This window comes from Otolemur garnettii, unplaced genomic scaffold (genome assembly GCF_000181295.1).
Source record: "Otolemur garnettii isolate 467f Iridium unplaced genomic scaffold, OtoGar3 scaffold00042, whole genome shotgun sequence".
Lineage (NCBI taxonomy): Eukaryota > Metazoa > Chordata > Mammalia > Primates > Galagidae > Otolemur > Otolemur garnettii.
In genome coordinates this window covers 3308504-3330694 of record NW_003852437.1, presented here as the reverse complement: position 1 = coordinate 3330694, position 22191 = coordinate 3308504, and the positions used below count along the sequence as shown (strand labels likewise).

The 22191-nt window shown below is 36.0% G+C and overlaps 1 protein-coding gene and 1 non-coding gene across 5 annotated transcripts in view; one reads left to right on the top strand and one right to left on the bottom strand.

Moving 5' to 3' along the window:
- GRM1 (glutamate metabotropic receptor 1) overlaps positions 1-22191 on the top strand; it is a 345481-nt gene that overhangs the window by 15145 nt on the left and 308145 nt on the right. The gene's annotated exons all lie outside the window — the stretch shown is intronic.
- LOC111725504 lies at positions 6591-6694 on the bottom strand. The gene has a single exon (XR_002773556.1). It is a non-coding gene; the product is annotated as a U6 spliceosomal RNA (small nuclear RNA).

Genomic DNA, 22191 nt, shown 5'->3' with positions numbered 1-22191 from the left:
AATTATCCTTATTAGACCAGATAAGGGAATTGTTGTTAAGAGTAACATCTAAGAGACCATTATCATCCTCTCTGTATATAACTAGTTTTCTGGAGTATTACATACATAATTTTATTTATTGCTGAAGAATTGCCTTTTCTAAATTGCATGTCCATATATTTTCCTTTTTGATTTCTTAAAGGTCAGAACAAGGATTAGAAATCTAAATAATGCTTTATAATTTTCATATTTTTTGAAGATATTGCTTGTGTTGTTCAAATATCCTTGTATAAAATCCATTATAAACAAATTCTTTTTAGATTTTAATTCTACAAGACCATTTGTTTCTCTTGAAGGGCTGATATGTTTCATCTTAATTGGTAATGATACTATTACATTTTCTGTTTTTCTCTTGTTTACAGGAAGCTTAAAACTAAATTTAATGCTCAATCACAGAAAATATTCAAGCTTATGTTCATGGATGTTAGGTAATTCTACTTCACTTCAACAGCATTATTTTGTATGCTTTTATAATTGTGAAACATCTCAACTGTATTTGGGGAAGAAGCAAGACATTAATACATATGTAAACTGAAGTGATCCCCTGTAGTTATAGATCCTTACAGAAATTTCTCTATATTATGAAGTAGATGGTGATGATAGGCTTACAGTTTTCTTGAACTGTGGAGGGAGGAAGTTTTTTACATTCATGTTTAACATGCTAAAGATGGAAGAAAATTTTTCTATGTACCTTGTGTATACAGAAGAATCCTTGAGTGTTGGTCACACAATGGGAGAGAATCATGCTCCTTAAGATTAGTTAGAAAAGTCCTAAGTTCGGGATCAGATGCTCTGTCCATTGCTGTCATCTCCTTCTTTAGTGCATTCTGGGGCCTACTACAAGGCTGTGCTCAGATGTTTTGCTTTCCATGTTCAACAATGAGGAGGGCTATTATGCCTTGTGAATTTATAGCAGTCTCCTCTCCCATTTTACCCTTTTCTCATTCTTAAAATAAAAATAAATAAAATCTGGGAAAAATAAATCTGTTTATAAAGTGACTGCTCAGTGACAAATGGAGAGGGAGCTACCTTTTGCCCACTTCCTAACTTTACCTGGTGTCTTCCTCATGTGCCTTCCAGACAGAATTGCTTGTAGTCTGGCGGCTAGTGATGCATGTTCTAGGTAGGTACAATACGTAGGATGCTGCTGTCTTGTCTGTCACTTTCCTTTGCACCAAGGTTAACATGATTTAACTTGAGAAACTGAGCATGATGTAGGATGAGACACTAAAAGACATATGTTACTTAATCCTATTGATAGTTGATCATTAAATTACAGAGATTAGAGGGAGGCACTATAGATTGACGCATGTGAGGGATGATTTACCCTTTGCTTTTAACTATAAAGGCCAGATTTGAAACTAGGAAAAGGCAAATGTCATCTTTTTCTTCTGTGTTGGTACATGCTTAAGGGGAGTTTATTGTGTTATATTCTTGATCTGCCATTTTAAAAGTAAAATCTTATTTGAAAATTACTTCTTATGAAATGAAAAAAAATATCAAGTGATTAATTTTTGAAGTTCTTATATTCTCCCTTTTAGCAAGTTATTTTTAGTCTCTCCTAGGTACAGAGGCATGCACTAGAGGAGTCTTCTTAAACTTCAGTGTGCATAAAAATCATCTGGGGAACTTGTTAAATTGCAGATTCTGATTCAGTAGGTCTGGGTGGTCCTGAGAGTCGCATTTCTACCAGGCTGTTAGGAGGTATTGATACCATTGGTTCCTGGACCATGGGATAGATAGACGGCCTGGAGATCTTTTCTGATAGTGAACTTCTTTTGATAGTATATTGTATATGCTTTCTCACACACTTATAAATGACTGCCTTCACAGCCATTGTCTAAAGGGAACATTTTATGCTCCTCAAATAGGCATAAAATGGCTTTTATAATATGCATATTTAGAAAATTATACTAGAGATATTTATATGTTCATTTTTATACTCAATGATTTTTAAAAATATGCATTAGCTAACCTAATTGCTGAATGTAGCACTATAGCTAAGCAAATTTCTGATTACATGAATGTTTTCTCTAACTAAATTATCCTACCCTAGCAAGGTATCTCTCCTGGTAGATTATAACTGGCTAGAGGGTAAGATCTTAGTTTTGTTTTGTTCACTGATACACCTTTAGCAATTAGGTGAGGGCTTTGTATACTATAGGCATTCAATAAATATTTGTTCAGTCAAATTCAGTCTGGGCTTTTGTTCCATATGCCTTTTCTCCCTTAGTAAGGAGTTTGATGGTGCAAGAACTTTCAGGACTTTGTATCAATTCTTACTGCTTACTACTATAAATGTAATGAAACAAGATAGTAGGCTATTCATTCAATTTCCAAAACACAACAATCTTGAAAATTTTGTATTTTTACTAAATTCTTAATGCATTATTTTTATTTGCCGTTTTCTCATAAAATTAGAATATAGCATGTTTTGTGAGTAGACTCTAGTTAATGTCATGCTTTATCTTTTACCTTTCTAATTGAATCATAATTTTACTGTAAATTAAAACTCTTAGATGTTATTTTATTCATTCTCTTCCTTTGTATGAGTATTAGTATCTAGTTCTCTCTCTTCCCCTGTTATTTTATACACACACACACACACACCCATGTGTAGTGGGAGTTGTTATGCACAGAAGGACGCGTATCAACTAGTATCTAGTTCTCTCTCTTCCTCCGTTATTTTATATATATATATAAATATATATGCCCATGTGTAGTGGGAGATGTTACATGCAGAAGGACCTGGGTTTGATCTCTCCTTCTCAGTCAGCTGTGCCTATGATTCTGGACAAGTCTGTGAAGTCTATTTTCTCATTTGTAAAGAGTCTTCCATGCCTTTCTTCCAAGTTTCCTATGAGGAGCAGCTGAGCTGATACAGAAGCTCTTGGGATATACTTTTATATGAATATGGATAGTTGTGGTGTATTCTACCACAATCTATTATATTATATTCTCATTTTCACTATTAATATTTGCCTCTGTCCTTTACATTTCCCAGAAAGTTATAATCAACCACTATCATTCAGAATTTTAAATGATAGAGTTTTTTCTTGTGTGCTGAAAAAGACAAGTTATCTAAGTCCCTGACTTGAAAAGGAAAATTAGAGCTTAGGGAACTTACCTGAGGTTGTACATAGCTAGTTACTACATGATGCATGACTGTCAGGATAGCCTGGACTTTGCTCTTGTCAGTCCCTGGAGCCTCTCCTGATCATTTACCTTTTATCTCTTCACATGGTCTGCCTACTATCTGATTTTCTTCCAACATTAGTCTTTGTAGGTTGTATTGAAGGGCAAGCCTCAGCTTCATATCAACCAGTCCAGTTAATTTATTCCACAAATACATTAGGCAGTGTGCCAGCCATCAGGTATCAAAAATGAATCCAGGTGTGCAGATGTCAATAAAGTTAGGTAACACAAGAAGATCTCTGTAGGAGATTCTACAAATTATATAGTTATTATAATATAGTAATAGTATAGCTAAGCTTCCAGATTTTATGGTTGTCTTGAAATTCTTGCCATTTCTTATATTCTACAAGGAGAGAGAGAGAGACATAGGTATGGCTACATTGACATGAGAGAGTGTAGAATTTTAAGAGAGAGACAGATTACTTCTTACTGGGGATATTGGCTTGGTATCTTGGAATATGTGGCATTAGAACTCAGTCTTAGACGATAGCTACTCTTGCAAATGAAGGGCTAGATGGAAACAGAATTCTCACATGAAGTCATGTGAATAATAGCTGAGTAAAGTGCTAACAGGTGTATGGGCAATGGTGAGCTGTTCAATTTCTCTGGAGTAGAAGACACCTAGGGAGAATTTGTGAAAGAGTGGCTGGAAACTTGCACCCAGATGTCAGAGTGCTGAGAATGTTAGAATTTGAATTTGTCTTCCATCTGTTATGTTAGTCAAAATAAAGTAGACCCTCTTTTGCAAATTTTTACCGAAGACCGATAAATAGTGACTTATTTTTAAATTTTTCTGCCCACTCACTTTTCTGGCACATTTTTTCCTTTTTGTAGCTTTTGTCTTAGAAAGTGACACCTTTGCAAAAGAAGTCACCTTCTTTGTTTTCCTAGAAAAGTGTCATTAATCATAAAGTCCATTTGCATCTCCAGAGCAACATAAATATTTGATTTTAGGAAAGATGCAGGCAAACATATTGCAATGTTTTGCAGCTAGAGTTGCAGCCTCTGTGGACATGTGGCCCGCCTCTCAGTGAAGCAAAAGGCATATCACAAGCTGGTTTCTCAGCTGTGAAATGCCACTACTTAGGTCACATGCCTCAGTTAAAAAAACTGCCAGGAGCAACGCCTTCTTCTTGGCGGAGAGGCGGGCCACCTGTCACCCAAAGCTGCCATCCCTTCTAGCATCATGCATGGATAACTTTGCTTCACTTCTGCATGTGGGGAGGTTATGTTCTCAGCCTTTTGCAGTGTACTTATCTATGGAATTTAGTGAAAAATTCAATCTGGTACTTATTGAATTGGGAATTATTGTGCCTATTTATTGGAGCCAAACCTTAATCCAGAAAAATGGTGACAACGTTGGGGATGGGACTTGGGTGAAAATGTGAATTGTTTTTCATGTGAAAGTTGGCATATGAGAGGCATATTTCCCACTTAACACCTAGCCATGATGCCACCCTTGGTGACATGGCAAGATCACAGCTTATGTCACTCTTTGATACCATGTATGGAATTCCTGGAAATCTGCCTTGGAGAGCACACATTCTGGATTCATCAGGAATAATGCCTCATCAACTCTTAAGGCATGCAAAACCAGAAACATAATCCACCTCTCTGAAAGCAGGTAAACACTCCATACAGTATGCACCTTATTTCCCTCATGTCTTTGTAAGGTCTGACATCGTGTTAAGCAGATAGGGCTTTTAATTAATATTGGTTAAGTGAATGACCAAATTGTGGTTCTGTTACAAGATTATTATATAGTAGGCATTTGGGCTGGCTGTGGTATTGAAATCTTTGGCTTCCTGTTTCTCTAAGAAGGAACTATTAAAAAGCTGCGTATGCCTGACCTTTATGAAGAAATGTCTACTTACTGACATTTTGGCACAAACATGGTGCTTAAGATTCTAAAAAATATATTCTTTTCATTTTCATTCTTTGAACAATTCAAGAAAAAAGATATTAAAGCATTTACATGTACTTTCTAAAAATGTTTCAAATGTAATTCTTGTTTTAGCTATCTGTTCTTATTGTGGGTTGCATGACATACTCCCCCCCCAAAAGATAAGTTGGAGTCCTAATGCCTGGTACCTGAGAATATGACCTTAATTGAATATACAGGTTAATAGAAGTGGTCAAGTTCAAATGAGGTCATCCAAGGGTGGTGTCTGTCTTAAAAAAACAATTCTACCATAAAGCTTGCTCCTGTTTGGCTGAGCATCAGCAGAGGGAGGTGTTGTCAGAGGGTGAGAGATAGCTACGCATTGATTTGTTTAAAGCACACTTGATCCTTCTCAAAAAACCTTTAAACATAGTAACTCCTGACAATGATGATAAAAAGACATGTCTTCATTTATGTATCCATAAAAATTCTGTAATTAAAAAAAAGAGAAAATCACACCCATATTTTTACAGTCAAAGGTGAAGACAAGCTTTATCTTCATCCTGGAAATTTCTTAGGCTTTAGTGCTGGGGAATTGTCTACATTTTAAAATTGGACAGTGCTTTTAAGTGAGTCATTCTCAAAAGCAGTTGATTATCCAGTACAGCCCTGGTTCATGGAGAAGCCAGCTTCTTTTATTTGGCCCCTAGTGTGATTCTGGGCACATGGTTGTGAGATTGTTTTATTTTTTCACCTTTTTTATTTTTATTAAATTACAAATACATAAATCGTGTGTACATTAATGCATTTATGGGATACAATGTGCTGATTTTATATACAATTTGGAATGCTTACGTCAAACTGGTTAACATAGCCTTTACCTCATTTACTTAATTATTGTGTTAAGACATTTATACTCTGCACTTAATAGACATGTATCCTTGCAATATGCACCATAGGTGTGGTCCCACTGTTTACCCCCCCTCCATCCAACCTCCCCCCTCCTCTCTCTACCCCTCCTCTTCCCTTCTTCATCCTGGGCTATAGTTGTGTTTTATCTTTTATATGAAAGTGTGGGTGATTATAAATTGGGTTCATAATAGTACTGAGTATATTGGATACTTTTTCTTCCATTCTTGCGATACTTTACTAAGAAGAATATGTTCCAGCTCCATCCATGTGAACATAAAAGAGGTAAAGTCTTTATCTTTTTTAAGGCTGCATAATATTCCAAGGTGTACACATACAATCATTTATTGATTCATGGATCGATGGGCACTTGGGTGTCTTCCATGACTTGGAAATTATGAATTGAGCTTCAATAAACAATCTGGTGCAAATATCTTTGTTGTAAAGTGAATTTAGGTCTTTTGGATATATACCTAGTAGAGGAATTGCAGGATTGAACAGCATGTCTATGTTTAGATCCCCAAGTATTCTCCAAACTTCTTTCCAGAAGGAATTATTAGCTTGCAAACATATGGAATGCTTCATGAATTTGTGTGTCATCCTTGTGCAGGGGCCATGCTAATCTTCTCCATATTCCAATTTTAGCATATATGCTGCTGAAGCAAGCACGAGATTTTGGATTTCTTTGTGTGTCATTGTCACCATTGTTGTTGCTTTTAGGAGAAATTCAGATATTAGACACATTTGGTTCGGCCAAATAAGCCCACAACCCTGAGAAACTGTGATTCTGTGAGGTGGGGCTCATGGACTCCTTGTCTTTGTAACACAGCAAGGTTGATGATCTCTTCCTGGAGGGGGATCTACCAATGATTTTGGCTTACTGAGTGAACTACAAGATTTTTAAATTTTGGTTTTTCCATTTGTAGTTACAGTTCAAGCAGACACACAGTAAAAATCATGGGCATGCAGGAGAGGGATTAGTGGCTAAGAAGGAGGCTTCTGGAGTCAGATCTACTTTCTTACCCCATCTTTGTCATGTTGAGCTGTATGATGTTCAGCAAGTCACTCAACATCTCTAAACCTACTCCTCAAATCTGCAAACCAGAGATTGTAATTATACTTACTTGTAGTTAACAAGGTAAGAATAAGAACTCAATATGATACATATGCACACCATACAGGCTAATGACATGGTGGTCTGATATGCTGTATTCTACCTTGGTTAGCTTCTAAGGGGAGTGACTTTCCTTCCCTCTGTGCTGTCATCCTAGACCTTGTGTAGAGACCCACTGGCACCAGCACAGAATTTATTGGTAGAGGAGATTCCACATAGAGAATAATCTGAGGGATATCTGTAGAGCCCCTGAGGCATTTAACAGCTCCCCTCACTTAACTACTTTTCATCTGGGAAATTTTGGGTGTTTAATAGGTTCCTATTAAAAAGCAGTACATATAGTTGGAAAGCAGCACTTGAAGCTATCATCAGTTATGATCCCCGGGTTTTCAGATAAGTGTTTAGGATGGGCATGGCAGAATGGTGCCTGCAGGGGACAGCCAGTCTTGCAAAGGCCAGTTGGAGGACATCAAAGGTTATTTTTGTTTCATAATTTTTAGTGTGTTTTAGCTATGAACGCATGTGTAGCATTTCCTGAAGGTCCCTGATGGTCATCTTTAATCATCATCACTATCATTTCCTAGACACTTATATAATCTTCTTGGTTTACATACAGTAATAGCTTCTGTTATGTACAAGGCTGCCACCTGAAAGGGCCCTAGGCAGGAGATAGTGGCTGCATGGGGTCGAAGAGGGCTGAAGTCTTATCAACAAGATCATGAGGCTGCGAATAGATATTTGTGGTGCTGGCTGTAATTTTCTCAAGGGTAGGCTATAGCTTATCTTTTTTGTGATTCTTGTAGCTTCTATTTTAACTCTTTGCACATATACTGCAAATATCAGTTGAACTAACTTGACCATTATGAAGTAGGTATTGTTTTTAAGAGTTGTTATGAGACTGAAAAAAAGCTATTTTCTTTTTGTCTGAGGGAAGGAAGTAGAGATTTGGGGGTGATTTCGGTAGTCAAAATTTTAACAACATTGCATTTATTGCATTCCTTTCTTAGTCTTTTATGGGCCATAAATTCAGTCTTTCTTTGGTTTATATCTTAAGATTTATTTTTTTCTTAGAGCAGTGGTTCTTACCTCTGGCTGCTCATAAGAATTACCTAGGGAGAATTAAAGCCTGTACACACCCAGCCCCAGCTGCTAAAGCCCTGAGGGAGGCTGGAGAGCAGGCTGAGCTGTCCACACCCTTTCTATGGGGAGAAAATCTAGAAATGGAAGGAGAAGAGGGAAAGAGAATGAATCTAGTATTATAAATGTAAAGGGCAAGTCTTCACTGGTATCCTAGACACCCCATCCTTACTTATATTCAGCTATGGGCCTCCTTGCTATCCGGAGAACATGAAAGGTGTCCCCTAATTAAGGCCTTGACATTGGCTGTTCCTAGCTGGAATCCATTTCCCTCAGATCTTTTTGTAGCTGGCTGCTGTTTTTTATTTAGGCCTTAGTCCAAATGTGGTTTTAGGTAGAAAGTCCTTCTCTACCTAAAATGTTACCCTTCTTCTCTCACATTTCATCCTATTGATTTGTTTTATTTACTTTATACTATTTACCACTATTGGAAATTATCTCATTTATGCAATTCTTTACATACTTGTTGTTAGTCTCAACTACTAATAGGACACTGCTCTATTTTCAGAGCCTAGAATAGCACCTTCCATTCAAAAGGTTTGCAATATGTATTTTATGAAAAAAATCAAGGTTTTATGTTTATGACAGAAATGACAAATTGTGTCTAGACATTGCCAATTCAATGATGGTATCCATTCTCCAAGATTCAGTAGCATAGTTCTTTTCAACATAGTTTTCAATAATCTACCTTCAGCCTTAAGATAAAGCCTTTCTTTATATCCATTATTTAAAAGGTAAATTTTCTGTACATGGCTTTGATGGTTGAGCGTGTTGAGATTTAAACAGGTTAAGAAAATTCTGTTTTTCTATCCATTCTTTTAATTCATTTACTCAAAAAATATTTGAGAATTTAGCACACTGAGCAAGATTTAGGTTTTGTCCAACATATCCCCAGAATTTGGATCTTACAGTATACTTGGTAAAAGTATGTTTTCAATATGTATTTGCTGACTTCAATTTAATAGCAAGCTTAAAACAAATGCACAGTTTGCTTTATATAAGGTGATTATGACAAATGCAGGTGGAATGACTATAGTGTAGATTATAGGGTAGAGTTAGAGTTTGAGGGGATTTCAGATCCTCTATTCCAAAGTCTTTATTTTGCAGATGAGGAAGATAAAACCCATAGAATGTAATAGTGTGTTTTCTATGACTTCTTGGAGGATGAATAAAGACAAGATTGACAGACTGAATCCTGCTCAAAGTCATGTGATTACTTTGTGGCACAGCAGTTCTAAGAATCCAGTATTTACCCCAGGGCTCCTTTATCCCCACCAGTGATCCCCAGGTAACTACAGAACTATCCAGGGGTATCACTAAACTTGCTGGGAATGGTCTTCCAGGACTTGAATTTTTACACACCACATCCCCTGCAAAGGCTGTTGGCACAGCCATATTTGGGGGGCTACTGTGTACATCATATTATTAATACATGAATTTGACTTACTTTTAACTGAAAGGATAAGGAGGTTCTACATAATATACGGAGAGTACCATTTACAGGACTTTCAAAAAAAATCCCTAATTCTGTTTAGCGATAGTGCCAGTCTTTGAGCTAAATCTCAATAAACTAAAGACTTGCTTCTGACATTTAAATTAAATTCAAGAGTTATTGAGTGCAAGGGATAAAAGATGAATAAGACATGCTTCTTAATATAGACTCTTTAAATCCTGCTTAAATAGAGGAAACTAAGGTATAGAATCTTGCTGAATTTTAGATAATCATGATTGCACTGCTGGTAACATGTCTTGTACCTTGTAAGGTGCATAGGGATGCTTAACTTGTTCTGATTTATTGTTAAATGACAGTATCAATTTTTTTCTAAAACTATTATGAAATTATTCACCTGGTGATAATTGCCCAAACTACTCTTTAATTATTTGAATTCTGTGGATGACTGGGGGAAGATATGGGAAGGAAGCATTATAGTTTACCCATCTCATATTTTCAGATTAACAGTAATAGGATAAAATTATATGATAAGATTTCAAAATCATATAATAGATTTAATTTTTCTATGGTGGTAGCAAGTTCTTCCTAAAGCAAGCTCTGTTTTTTCTAACCAATTTTCAGTTTCTGTAACTTATATTTTATCCTCAGGTATCTGTCAGAAGGGAAATATCCTATCCACATACAGTTCTCTGTATACTGTCTACAGAATGTTGGGCCTGACAGATTTTATATCAGGAGACCTAGAAATTCATTTCTCACATTTGTGGTAATAGAAAGGGAAAAAGGATCTAGAGATAGTTTTTAGATCCAAAAAGGCTTTAGGAGATGCAGTATACACTGGGTACAATATATGCTATTACATTTGTTTTTTAATGTTCTACCAGAAATGTTTTACAGAAAGAATAGGACAAATATCCAACTGCTAGAACACTATATATTTACATGTTTTGTTTTTTTCCCCCTAGTTTTACACTAGGGATTGAAAGAGAGGAATGGCTGGGATGTGCTGTCTGTCTTACCTGCTATTTTATTTAATTTTTAGGAAAGCATGCTTTTATTTTCACTTTCAATAGTGAATAGTTTTGCATTTGTAAATAAAATGAAATAAAAGTGATTGCCAACAAAAATGAGAAAATAATGAAACAACTTGAGGAAATAAAAACTGGATTGCCAGTGTTAACAGAAATGCATATTTGCTTTATTTAGTAAAATTTAATGAACTGTATTTATACACATAAGCTTATTAAATAAAAAGCAAAACAATTGAATTTAGTCAATCACTAAATTGGTTTTAAGGCAAACAGAGACTAATCAATGAGAAAACCCCTCTGACTGACTCATTAGTTTGTTAACATATTTACTGTTTATATGAATTCAGTGTCACTCAGAACCATACAAAGAATGGTGGGTGTAAAGGACAAGCGACAGGTGGCAGTGATTGTGGTGGGTGTGAGAGAGTGGGGAGGACTGAGTGCTGGCTGAGTTAAGAGGTAGGAATGGGAAAGAACAGATTTGTCTGAGGCCCAGGCTGAGCTTTCAATAAAGGTAGGAACTGGCCTTTCTTGTTCATGCTGCACTACCGGTAACAATTCAGTGCCTGGTGCATTTTACCTATTCAAAAAATGTTGAATGAACGTATGCATGAATAACTGCTTCCAGAGTTATGCCAAGTTTATTTTACTGAGAAGGATGAAATTTAATAAATAGGATGAGTGATGCTTAGATGAATTTCTTCGTTCTAGTGTAATCCCTTGTACATAATTGGCACTTAGGGAGGTTTTGTAGCCTAACCCCTTTATTTAGCAAGGATGTTAAGATAAGACATATAAATTTTGATATTTTGAATGCATTAAAAAGGGCTGAGAACACATTTTTATTTAATTTTTAGGAAAGCATGCTTTTGTTTTCACTTTCAATTAAAGTTTTTTTCCTGAGATCATTTCATCCAAAATTAAAGTTACTCTAAGATTATGATTCTCAGTTCCTAACATGTCATGTTAGCTTAATTATTCTTTCTTTTGCAAACACCAACTCTTGGATTTAAATTTTTAATATGCATTGAATGAGTCCATCCCTATGTGGAGTGTTTTTGTTTGTGGGAACAGAATCTCAGGGTTGGGGAGGTGTGCTTATTTTCTGACAGCACGTAGGCTGCATCTAGAGCAATAAATAATTTCCCTCAGCAGCTGTAAAGATGGGTAATCTTTCGTTTTGCATTTGTAAATAAAATGAAATAAAAATGATTGCCAACAAAAATGAGAAAATAATGAAACAACTTGAGGAAATAAAAGCTGGATTGCCAGTGTTAACAGAAATGCATATTTGCTTTATTTAGTAAAATTTAATGAACTGTATTTACATACATAAGCTTATTAAATAAAAAGGCAAAACAATTGAATTTAGTCAATCATTAAATTGGTTTTAAGGCAAATAGACTAATCAATGAGAAAACCCCTCTGACTCATTAGTTTGTTGACATCTTTACTGTTTATATGAATTCAGTGTCACTCAGAACCATACAAAGAATGCATTCAAACAATGGATTAGAACTTAACATTTCTCATTTTTGTGGCTTAAGGGGAAAGTTGACATGTTTGGAATGTAGTATCTTTCTGTATATTAGTTATTTACAACATTTATTTTTCTAGAACCATTTCATATTAGACAATGTGGGCAGCAGGAATCACACACCTAATGCTTACAGGGGACGGAGAGATGAGGCTAAAAGGATGTCCAGGCAGCAAGCCGAGCGAACAAGAACCAGCATCATCTCCAGCCAGCTGCAGTCATGGGGAAATGTGGGCCTGCTGTTGCCAGATCTCTTATTTCAAGAAAAGTTAGAACACATAGAAATCAAAAATTGCAAACAAACTATCCCTATATTTATTTTTTTGAGACAGCCTCAAGCTATTGCCCTGGGTAGAGTGCTATGGCATCACAGCTCACAGCAACCTCCAACTCCTGGGCTTAAATCTTGGTCTTGGTTCAGCCTCCCAAGTAGCTGGGACCACAGGTGCCTGCCACAACACCTGGCTAGTTTTTGGTTGCAGTTGTCATTGTTATTTGGCAGACCCAGGCTGGATTCGAACCTACCAGCTCTGGTGTATGGTGGCTAAATAAATACGGCTAAGGCTCTATTTTTTAAATTTTAGATTAAACTATCTTTAAATTTTAGCAACTAGTTAATTTTTTTAAAACACTGTGCACACCAAACAAAGCCTACGTGTGTCAGTTTGGGATGAGCAATGTTTAAACTGACAAATGGAATTAAATGTAGCGGGAAGAGCACAGCCCTTAGAGCCACATACCCTGGATTCTAACTAAGCAGTAACTAAATGTCAGACCTTGGGCAAGTCACTCTTACTTATGGCCTTTTCAGTTTTAAAATTAGGGATGACTTTCCCAGCATCTATGATTCTGTAAGGAACAGTGACTGATCTTCACATTCATTAACATTCTCTTATTTTTCCACTGTGGACTATGCAGTTTCCCCAGATATTTAAAATCTGCTTACTGTTGGCCTTTCTGAGAGTTGTTTGTGAACATTTGTTGAAACTGACCAGAGAAAATACTGTCAACTTGTCCCTGAGTCTGAGCACATTGTTAGCAGAGTTACAGTACTTGGCTATCTCCTGCTGTAGTAAACACATTAATAAGCTCTCACCAGAAGAACTGTGAACAGATGCAGTTCTTGAAAACACAGTGTCCTTGTCACATTTGCATGCCTGTCTCTCCCAGTGAGGTAAGATTTGCTTGTGGCATCTTAGTCTCCTTTTTGTCATGACCAGTTCATAGTGCATGAATTCAGTAGAATTGTTGTAACCAGTGTCTTTAATATACAGAACTCAAGCCATAAAGAAAGATGCACAATACATGTAATGACAAGAGTTTTGGGTTTTTTTTTTAATTCTATCACACATTTTCTTTTATTCTGTTACACAATTCCTCAGAGCCAGAAATAAGAGTAGTATATTGCCTTGATAGTCACTTTTCAATGTGGAATTTTGCTTTAAAATATGATGAATGGATCAACACAGCATCTTATGTGGTAGATTGGGAACCATCCCAGCCTCGTGGTATGGCCTGGACATCACACTTAAGCAGCTCTCATAACCAGCTGAGTAACCTTGAAAAATTGTATACATTTCTGAATTTCCCTTTTATCATCTGTATTTTTATTTTAAAAAACATTACATAGTGTTGTTAAGAGCATCATTAAGCAATTAGACGTGAAAGTGCTTTGCAGAACATGTAGCACTGTATGTCAACGAGGTAGCAGGCTACTCAGTCATTGGCTGTGTTCAAACATGAGGAATGGGAGTTGAATAAAGCGGCTTGTTGGATATGGCATCCTGCTTCTGGAATTCTTCACAATTTGGAATTGGACTCCTGATTTTCTCCTGCCATTACTTCTCTCTCCCCATTTTAAACCATGTCTTATACAGCAGTGGTTTAATTACTTTTCATATATTGGGTATATGAAATCAAACTCAGAATGTCAGAGAGAAAAGGTTTTGTCTATTCCCTGGATGGCCTTAAAAAATATTTCTCTATTTTTTTAGTCTTCATTTTTTTCCCTTTCTTGTGGAGTTCTTCCAGTTTTTCCTCATTAGTGTTCGAATTCAGGACTTAGGTGATTGTAACGGCACATACAGAATTATCATCTTTTTGCTTATTCCTACATAATACTTAGTTTCCTAAGCTGCTATCTAGTTTCAATATTCATGATTTAAAGTGGTGGCTTGATATTCTATAACTGGATATAAAGGCATACCTCAGAGATATTATGCGTTCAGTTCCAGACCACTGCAATAAAATATTGCAATAAAGTGAGTCACACATGTTTTCCTCCTATAAAAGGTATGTTTTCCCTGTAAAATAGTACTATGGTAAAAAGTTCTTACTTTAATTAAAAAATACTTCATTCTAAAAAAAATGCTAGTGATCATCTAGTCTATTCTCTCTAAACTTGCTGCCACTTTATCAACTAAATTTATGTCATCTCAACTATTTATTGTCCTTTCAACAATATTCACAGCATCTTCACCAGGAGTAGATTCCCCCCTCTCAAGTAAACACATTGTTGGTTCATTCATAGGAAGAAACTTCTCATCTGTCCAGATTTTAACATGTGATTACATCAATTCAGTCACATCTTCAGGCTCCACTTCTAATTCTCTTGCTAGTTTTTCACCACATCTACAATTAACTTCCTGCACTGAAGTCTTCAACCCGTGAAGTCATCCATGAGGTAGAATCATCATCTTATAAACTGCTGTTGATGTTTATATTTTAACCTTCTCCCATGAATCACAAATATTCTTGACAGCTTCTAAAATGGTGAATCATTTCTAAGTTTTCAATTTACTGTGCCTAGATTTATCAGAAGAATCACTATCTGTTGAAAGCAATGGTTTTACAAAATATATTCCATAAATAACAAAATTTGAGATTTCTTGATTTGTGGGGAGCAGAATGGACAGTGTGTTAGCCGGCATGGAAACAGCACTATCTCCTTGTGCGTCTCCGGCAGAGCTCATGAGTGACGTAGGTGCGTAGTCAATGTGCAGTAATGATTTGAGAGGAATGTTTTTTTCTGAGCAGTAGGTCTTAACAGTGAGCTTAAAGTATTCAGTAAACCTTGCTGTGAACAAAAGTGCTGCCATCCAGACTTTGTTGTTTCATTTTCAGAGCACAGGCAGAGAAGATTTAGCATGATTATTAAAGACTAAGGATTTTCAAAATAAGCACTGACTTCCATTTAAAGTCATCAGCTGTATTAGCCCCTTTACTTAAACCTCATGAGCCTCTCAAACCTCTGGGACTGTCTAGCTTTTCTTCTGCAGCTGTCTGACATCTCTCAGCCTTTGCAGAGTTGAAGAAAGTTAGGGCCTTGCTTTAGATTAGGTTTTGGCTTAAAACAATGTTGTAGTTGGTTTAACCTTTTACCCAGTCAATTAAAACTTTCTCCACATCAGTAATAAGGCTGCTTTGCTTTCTTATCAATTGTTCACTACCGTACCTCTTTTAATATCCCTCAAGAACTTTTCTTTTGCATTTATAACTTGGCTAACTGGCACAGGAAGCCTAGCTCTTAACCTCTCAGCTTTCAATGTGACTTCCTCGCTAAGCTTGCTGAGTATCCAACCTTTTTTTCTTTTTGTGCTGCACCTTGGAAGAAAAAGAGTTGTCTTCGGACGCACATTAAATACACAAACACTAGCAAAAGTTGATGAGCAAAGATAAAGGCCTGTGCATAATTTTCATGATATCCAACACCACAGATAAGCAAAACAGGCCTCAAATAATCTTCATGCAGCCTGCAGGCCTCATGTTGGACACCCCTGAAGTGAGAGATGTACGGTTCTTCCTCTCACTTGAATAATTAAAGGCCACTGAAAGATTATTAATTGGCCTATTTTCAATATTTTCATGTCTCAGGGCATAAGGAGGCCTGAGGAGAGGGACAGATGGGAGAGTGGTCAGTTGGTGGAGGAATTTGAACCCACACAAGGTTTATCCATCAAGCTCATATGGGTGTGGCTTGTGACACCCACCCCCAAAGTAATTGCAATAGTTAATATGAAAGATTACTGATAATACCACATAACAGATATAATGACGAAATTTGAAATAGTGTGAGAATTTCTAAAACATGTCACAGAGACACAAAGTGAGAGAGTGCTATTGGAAAAACGATGCAAATAGACTTGCTGGATGTGAGGTTGTCGCAAACCTTCATTTTGTGAAAAGCACAGGGTCTGTGAAGTGCAGTAAAGTGAAGCACAATGAAATGAAGGACACTTGCACTAATATGCCCTATATTTTAAGCATTCATGATAATTTGGGGGGACTTTTAATTTTTCTCAAATATATCCAGTAGTGGGGTAGTCTATTAAAAGCCACTTCTTGATGAGGGGGAAATAGCCCCAATTTAGAGCATTTGGGGATTTCTATGGTGTAAATTACTCCTACTAGGGCCCATTTCAAGCTACTGATTTTGTCACTGAATGGGGAGTTGGTGTATAAACTGCACCAGTGTATGTCTACGAAAGTACTATGATGGAAATCTTAGTAAACATGGAAAAGAAACAGCTCCAAGTATTGCTTCATTATTAACTTGTTATTTGTAGACCAAATACTTGCATAATATTTTATACAGTGAATACTCTATGAGAGAGATATAGACCCATTATATATATAAGATAAAATAAATATATTGCTAGTCTTTCAAGTTTAATTTTTTTCCATCTTATTTTCATTTTAGTTACAAAAACGATTTTATTTTACTCTTTTAGAAAGAGGCTCGTGCTCTGTTACCTAGGCTTGAGTGCAGTGGTGCAGTCATAGCTCCCTGCAGCCTCAAACATATGGGCTCAAGCTATCCTCATGCCTCAGCCTCCCAAGTAGCTAAGATTATGGGAATGTGCCACTACACCTGACTAAGGTTTTGATTTTTTTTGTAGAGATGGAATCTATGTTTCTCACACTGGTCTCAAACTCCTGGGCTCAAGCAATCCTTCCAGTTCAGTTTTCCAAGGTGCTGGGATTTTAGCTGTAAGCCCAAATCATTTATACTCATCGGGCTCAACCTTTTTAAAATTAGTGATAATACATTTATTAACTTCTTATCTTGCTAAAATTTGCAAAACTTATTTTTACCATCCTCTATCACCTGTTTCCTTTTATTGTGGTTCTTCCTTCACCTCACAGTATATATTATTCCTTTTTTTTTTTTTTTAAGGCAGAAAAGGTATTTTGGTATCGTAGTTTCTGAGATGTTACATGTCCAAGTCCTCTAAAACTCTGAATATTGTTCCATTGTCTTTTGGTAGATAATGTTATAGGAGAAAATTCTGACAAAATTCTAGTTTTATTTCTTTTGAAGGTAAGTTTTTATTCTTGTCTAGATGTTGGTAGCATTCTTTATCTTTGTGACAACAATACAACTCAGAAGTATGTGTCAGGTTGGCAAAATATCTTTTTTTCAATCACTGTATGCACAGTATTTTAAATCCTCTCCATTTCCAAGTCTCCCCTAGCTCTGGGTTTTGTTCTTTGTAGTCTTTACCTCCCATTGCTTAGTCTTCTCTGGGGACACAGGTTGCTACTCTACATTCTCTTATGCATATAGCTTTTAAATTTTTTGGTTTACTTTTTTATTCTTTCTAATCTATTTTTGTCCATCCATGTTAGTGACAATTCATTTTTCTGCAATGCCTGTTTTGTTATTTTTCTTCCTATTATGTGGTTTTTTTGGTCACTCTGTTTTTATCTGGCTATAATTTGTCCTTATCCTGGCCTGCCCTCTTACCTCAGTCCAGTCTTGTTTAATAGAAATGTTGTTTTAAAAATCTCTTTAAAATATTCAGTGGGCATTTTCTAAAATTGCCTTATATTTCCTCAAAAAACTACTTTGTAGGGCCTCCTCACCCTTGACATGCCTTCAAGAGTTGTTCTTTTATTTCTGTGTTGTAAATATTCTGTCACAGACCCCTGCTGACTATTTTTCCCTTTTCCTGTCTTTGAGTCAGGTTAAGTTTGACCAGGTCTGACAGTTTAAAATAATCAAGAAGTAGAAACTTTCCTTGGAACTGCCGTTATCTGCTCCTCTGCCATCAATCTTCCCTTACAGGTCTGTGGTTGGAAGGTAAGGTGATTTCAGGGCACCCAACATAGCCTCCAATGCAAAGAACCCCCAGAGCCCTCAACACATTTTGGTTAATACTTTAACTGAGAGAGGACTGATTAGAATTCAAGTTGAAAGGAAAATTCATTGAAATGAGGGAACAGATCTTTGATTGCTAGTTAGGCTGTTTCTTAATCCAGTCTCATCAATTTGAGAGTTTGCAGAAATGGTGATTGGATTCTAGAAGATCATTTCTTTGTGTTAATTGCTTTCAAAACGTATTAAGAATTTTTTCTCAATTCAGACATCTTCATGGACATTTTAATAAAAACATGGGAAGAGAGCTTTCTGTTTTGGTTTTCTCATTTATGTAACTCTGTACTCAGTTTCTACATAAAACAGTCAAAGAATGTTGATTGTTTGGTTTTCTATTTCATATTGTAAGTTTGTTCTTACTCAATGCTATGCACACAATTCAGGCAGCTTATTTTTAAGCTATAATTTGGGCTTTTGTTTCAGCACAGCACCATTCCCAGGCTACACAATACGTTATACCATATAGCAATGCCATGTGTCCTTGTTACCGCTTACGGAGGTCTAACAGTGAAGTTGTGAACTCATCCTAGGAAAAGTGCTACCTGCCTCACTGCTGAATGTCATTACCATCACCTTCAAAGCATTACCCTTGGCCCTGAGGTGACTGCAATGATATTCACCAATGAGGTGTAGCATTTGTTCTAGGATAAGTTTGAGAACTTAATTATCAGACCTTTATACCACCACAGCTCTGATAGTCATTCCAGAAAAAGTTCCAAAATTGCTCTGATGGGTGGACTAGGCCCTAGCATCAGTGCATAGCTTCCCAAGAGCAATACCTAGAAGGTGACCATAGTGATATTCAGAAATGAGGTATGTAGCACTTTTTAAAAAAACTTAATTGTCAAACCTTGTATATTGCATCCTGAAGTCAAGGAGAGTCACACATACCATATCAGAATTACTGCAAATCCTGTTTTAATGGATTAGGAGTTAATGCTATTTAAATTTATTACATATTCAAGTACAATCAACCTATTATCTATGTCAATTAAGAGGTACAATGTCACAGAAATATAATGCAATCCAGAAACTATTTATAAATTGTTTGGATTCATATGCATTATAACTTCCTTGCTTCATATTTGCATAATTGCAATTTTACCTAAACTTACATGCAAATTAACTACTTGGATTCTCTGAAATCATACCAATTGCCTAGATTAGCATGCTGGTTCTCAACCAAAAAAGCAAAAAAAAAAAAAAAAAAAAAAAAAGAAAAAACCAAATCCAGGATGTGAAATTGAAATAGGTGATTTTTAAAATGGATCATCCTCAGATAGTCAAGAATTATCAGGTTTTCTCCATGAATCTATAAAAATTTCTGGACTGATGTTCATGTGTGTATATGTGCATACGTATGTGTTTGCTTTTGTTGAAGGTGTATTTATCATTTTTTATTTCAGAGATAGCGTTTTGCTTTGTCTCCCACGTTGCAGTGAAGCGACATGATCACAGCTTATTGTAACCTTGACCATTGCTCAAACGATCCTCCCACCTTAACATCCTAAACTGCTAGGACTATCATTGTGCGCCACCATGCTTGGCTAATTTTTTTTTTTTTAAGAAATGGTGTATCTTTATGTTGCCCAGATTGGTCTCAAATCCCAGCCTTCAAGGGTCCTTTCATCTTGACGCCTCATAGAGGCGGGATTGCAAGTGTGAGTTTCTATGCACAGCTTGGAAATATGATTAATATGAAAACTACAGCTATATTATTTCCATAGCGTTAAGCTGAATGATGGAATTGTTACATTTTTTCTTAATTCTTGATAGCTATTTTCATGGGTTACTTTAAATTCTGATTAATAAGCATATTAATCAATATGAGATTTAACAATAAATCCTTCAGTTCTATACTAACGCCCTATACTTTCTTCATTTTCAGAAAATATTCAAGCATATAACATTTGTGTACAAATCCATTTGGATTATATTTTACTAAAATGTGATGGTTTTCCTGATTCTCTGTACATAAAATCTGTTCTACTTCCTTGATCCACTAATTTTTGATTTCATATAAAAACAAGCAAAAGAGCCTACAGGGTCAGATTGTTCATTTAAGTCTCTTCCTTTTCGTGATGAGTGTTTGATGATCCTCATTCACAGGTATTTTTCTTGATATTAAGTCATATTTAATAATCTTTAAGTACTAGATGGAAATTTGCTTTCTGTTTTATCTTTTAGAGATGACTGCCAAAGTTCCTAGATAATCATTAAAGCCTGAAATTTTTATCTTGATTTATACTGTTTTCAGATTTTCTTATAAAATTGTTCCAATAATTGAAAAAGAAATTACTCAGAATCTCTCTTAAGCCTGTACCATCTAGGAAAAGGATCTTTCAGTTCTGAACTCTTTGTTGATCTCTAAACAACTACTTTAAATGCAGGAGAGAGCCTTCTTAATGTTTACTCTTTAGAATATATATTTATAGTTTTCCTTATCAGATTTTGTATTCATTCTCAGAGTTGGTTCTGGAGGAAAAGCTAATGGCTTTGTGCTTCTGTGGGTTCAGGCTGTGCATGAAGCACATTAAGATCTATAGCTGTACCCTGACTGCACGGAGTGATATCCCCAAGGTTAAGAAGGGAGCTGTCCAGGCAGGAGAAGGCAGAAGGAAGGCTGGGCAAGTACAAGCAACAGATGTCCACTCCATATGGGGACGTGGTAAGAGAATCATAAAGGAAAAAAGAACGAATAGTCATCTTCTTTACTGCGGGCTTTATTCTGAAAGAAATGTTAGTCTGTTTCCATGTGGTTATAGAGGTCAAGAATCGGACTTATGGATAGAAGGTGAGAGATGAGTTTCCTGTAAATCTGGAATTACTGTGTCATCATAGCTTACAGCTCAAACTTTTGGGCTCAAGTGACTCTCTTGCCCAAGCAGTTGAGACTATAGACACCCAGCACAACATCTGGCTTTTTTTTTTTTTTTTTTAATTAAGTGATAGGGTCTTGCTCTTGCTCGGGCTGATCTTGAACTCCTGAGCTCAAGTAATCCACCCACCTCATCCTCTCAAAGTGCTGGGATTACAGGCATGAGCCACCATGCTGGGGTCAACTGAAATCTTTGAGAACCTGCTCTGTTAACAATGGTTATATAATACTAAGTCCTCAAAATTTCTAATAAAACTGTTGACACATTTATACAATACTTGACTTCTCTGAACTGTTATTTGTTTGCAATTTTGTCTTTCACGTTTAACTACATACAGTATAATCCTCGCTAATCAATGTTTACTAAGAATTCAGTAACGTAGCTGATTTTCAAAACCCATTTCAGCTAATGCTTTCAAATGAACTGGTGAATATTGGTATTACACCCGAGTTTGACATTAATGAATTTCACTGATAGAGCATTTTGATTAATTGATATTAGCAAAATTAAATTTGCTCTTTACCTATGAAAATGGATTAGAAGCTTGGTTATTTGTCTTTTGCTCAAATACATATTCAATACAATCTATTCCTTAAGTCTTCTGGGTAGGTAGGGAGTGGATAAATTAAATTTGTGTTTGTTTCATTTCAAATATATTTCAACCACTATTATTGTAAAGAGGTCTTAGTTGTACATTGTGTTTCTAGGTAACAATTTGACAGTGATTTTGAGAGTCAATCACCAAACATAAATAACATTTTATATTTCAAAAGGACATTTATTTAATTCAATAATCTTTGAACATCAGCTGATACTTAAAATTAAACTTTGAAAATGTAAAAGATGAGGCCTACATTT